A 4073-nucleotide genomic window follows, 5' to 3' on the forward strand; every position below is an offset into this window, starting at 1 on the left:
CGATAATACTTTTATCGTAGTTGTGTGATCTGATCTTGCATCTTCTATCGTACGAGTACAATCTTTGATTGGATTGAGATCGTGAGAGTTCTCCGATAGGCAAGATAAAGAAGTCACAAACATCTTCGTCTCACTGTTTGTGATTCCTCGACGTCCTCTTGTGTATTCAAGTAAGACTGTTGAGAGGTGATTGATTAATCTAGGCTGTTCTTTGGGAATATAAGACCGGATTATCAATTGGTTCCTGTTCACCTTGATTTCATATCTTAAGACGGAACAAAAACCTAGGGTCTTTCTGTGGGAGACAGATTTATCCTTTGATAGAATTTTCTGTGTGAGACAGATTTGTTTATTATCAAGTCTGCGATTTTGGGTTGCAGCAACTCTTGGTTGTGGGTGAGATCAGCTAAGGGAATCAAGTGCACAGTATCCTGCTGGGATCATAGGCGTAGGAGTACAACTGTACCTTGAATTAGTGGGAGACTGATTGGGGTTCAACTATAGTCCAGTCCAAAGTTAGCTTCGAGTAGGCTAGTATCTGTAGCGTTTAATACAGTGTGTATTCAATCTGGACTAGGTCCTGGGGTTTTTCTGCATTTGTGGTTTCCTCGTTAACAAATTTTCTGGTGTCTGTGTTATTTCATTTTCCGCATTATATTGTTTATCTTTATAATTGAGATAATACAGGTTGCGCGTTAAGATCATCAATTGGAAATCCAACCTTTGGTTGTTGATTGATATCCTTGGACATTGGTCTTTCATGCCGTCCAAGTTATTCCTTATATTTGATAAAGACTCGCTATTGTTTTTAGCTTGAGTAAAAATCAAATCAAGAGAGAGATATTAACTCCTTGAGATACTTTTATCTAGATTGAGTATGACTGTCTAGTTGATTCTCTATCAAAGTATTTCGGATTTAGTCCATACAGATTGCTAAGCGAAATATTGGGTGGTGTTGTTAGACCCCGATTTTTCACTTCTTGGTGAGGATGCACTTCCAACACAATAAAGTTGTGTTGAGGTGAACAAAATCTTGCTCACCACAGGTAATCGAAAAAAAATCATGCATAGACTCTAGGAATTTAACAACTTCCTTGAAACTTTCAATAATTGTTCCATACCTCATTAAGATGTTTTCCCTTGTCGTACTCTTGTTAGGGAGATCCTTCTTAATGGCACTCGTTGCTTTGTTGATCTTTTTTGGTAACCATTTCTGAGTAGCTTTTGGAGCAACGTATTTCTTTTTCTCCCCAATATTATTACGAAACTTCTTGGGGGGAATACTGGAAGAACTGATACTATGTGACTCAGTTTTTCTCCAGTTTGGAACATCAGATCTTGTTATCTTAACAGAACCAAATCTGGTTTTATCTCGTTTAAGAAATCTGCAATTCCTTGGCAAGTGACCTGATTTTCCACAATAAAAGCAATGTTTAGTAGAATGGAAAAAGTCATGTTTAGTGTTACCTGAATGCGTATGTGCTTGCTTTGGAGCTTGATGGAATTTCCTCTTTTCATCATCAGTAGTTGGTGGAGATAATTCACTTTTGTCATCCGTGGAGGATTTTGGTTGAGAAGAATCTTTAGCTTTGACAAATATAACTTATTTGCAAATACCATGAGTGTGTATTCCTTCATAGCCCAATCCTCGTGTGTCACGATGAATTCTACATGCTCTTAATATCGAGGTTAAATTATCTGAGCCGCTATTTCTAGACAAACTCTCTTTTAATCTCGAGTTTTCATCTTCCAACCTTTTGACCTTTTTAAGATCAATAACTAGATCAGTCTTGGATGATTCACATTGAACTTTGAGATCTTATCGTTCCGAATAAAATAACAAGTTCATCTCAATGTTCTCCAAGTTATCTAGCTTTTCTTGAAGAATAATTTCCCGATCACGACCTCCGGCAATTTCTTCTTTAAGATTTCGTATTTCGTTGGGATAATATCTTGCACCAATAGAAACAAGTTGGTCTTGCGAGTATTTATTCCGACAACGAAGTCTGTCATTTTAACTTTTTCACTGAATGTGGTGCTTTCAGCTTCCGAAATTTTCTGATGACATTCCTTAAGAAGTTTATTAGCCACTGGATCTACATGGAACATTTCTTCGTCAGAATCAGAATCAGTATTCGAAAGACTTTTTCCAGTAGCTAATGCAACCTTGCCTGTGTACTCTTGATAATCATAAGATTCAGATCCATCATCAAGAGTAGGCATAGCAGTTGTATATGCCAGTTGTCTACGGCTCCATCTAGGGCATGCCGAAGAAAAGTGCCAGAAACCGCGACAGTTAAAGCATTGTACCTCATCATTAGGAGATGTTGCACCTTTAGAAAAACTCCTTTTCATGTTTCTAAAGATTTTTCTAAATTGTCGTGGAGTAACATCCTTAGTATCTGGTGAACCAGATTTATCTTTAGAGGATTCAGAATTTTCTGCAACTTTAAGAGAAATCACCTTTTTTCCAGACCGGTGTTCATTATCAAAGATCTTTAACTTTCCAACGAGAGTATTTCTGGAGAGTGTAGAAAGATCGTCAATGGCATGTTTCTTCGACTCATATCTTGATGGTAGAGACCTGAGAATTTTGCATACAATAACTTTCTCCGGAATAGTTCTTCCTAAAGAATATGAGGAGTTAACTATTTGAGAAAGTCTTTGGTTAAACTCATCAAAGGTTTCATCATCAGACATGCGAAGGTTTTCCCAGTCAGAAGCTAGTTTTTGAAGTCTTGTTTCTTTCTCTGCGGCATTCCCTTCAAATAAGGTTTCTAAGATATCCCAAGCATCTTTAGACTTATTGCATGTAGTCACGTGGTACTGAAGATATGGGGTAATGGCATGGATGATAGAACTTAATATGTTAGAATTTTGCTTTGCAGCAAGAATCTCAAGATCATCATAATCACCAATATCCTTTGAAACAGTTACACCGTCTACTGTAACTAATGGAGGATTATAGCCATTAACAATACGAACCCATGATTGAAAATCCCGCGCCTGTATAAAGGAACGCATAGAAATTTTCCACCATAAATAGTTCGTGCCATCGAAGGCTGGCGGTACGTTTATAGAGATAGCACTTTTGTCCATAATAATCAGATTGCTTCAAATACAGACTTATAAGGTCTTAGCGTGTTTGCCTGCTATGATACCAATTGAAAAAAGCGGGGGTATAACAACCACACCCAATAATTCGTTTGGAAAGCTGTAGGGGCTAACTCCAATATAATTTCGAGAGAATCAACTAGACAGTCAGACTCAATCAAGGAAAGATATCAAAGAGTTATATCTCTTTCTCAAATCAATCAACAACTCAACATGAAGGAATCCTTTAACTGATTGATATGAGAATCACTTGAACGGTACCAAAGACCAATTTCCAAGTGTCAATCAATTTTTATCCAACAAACAAGGTCAGATTTCTCAATTGATTGAATTACGCACAACCTGCGATATTTCAATTATAAAGATAAACAATATAATGCGGAAGAGAAATAACACAGACACCAGAAATTTTGTTAACGAGGAAAACGCAAATGCATAAAACCCTGGGACCTAGTCCAGAATAAACACACACTGATTATAAGATGTTACACCAATTTCCAACTACCTATTCGGACTATATGTAATACCTTCTTCAGTTGTATTCAAGCACATGTAGAACTCCTAAAAAAACACCAATTATCTTTAGGAAATATTCTCGTAAATCTTCTAGTAGAACACAAATTCTCTTTAAAAGTTATTCTCGAAAAACTTCTGGCAGAACAAAGTTCTCTTCAGAAGTACTCTGAAAAATCTTCTAGCAGAATGTTAATTCTCTTTAGAAGATGCAACAACAACTGATACTTTTCGATCTTTTATTTTCACAAAATACCGGTTTAATTTCCCTTTAGATGTGAATCAAGGTTTTGGAAATCTTGTGTTTGTTTTGAGAAAAATAATTACTAGGTAAAGGTAATATCAAAAAAAAACTTGTAGATTAAGGATTATTATACTCTTCAAAAAAAGGAAGAGAAATCTAATTATTCTACAACAAGAACAACTAGAATAAATCTAGAGACATC

Source organism: Papaver somniferum, chromosome 9 (assembly GCF_003573695.1).
Source record: "Papaver somniferum cultivar HN1 chromosome 9, ASM357369v1, whole genome shotgun sequence".
Classification (NCBI taxonomy): domain Eukaryota; kingdom Viridiplantae; phylum Streptophyta; class Magnoliopsida; order Ranunculales; family Papaveraceae; genus Papaver; species Papaver somniferum.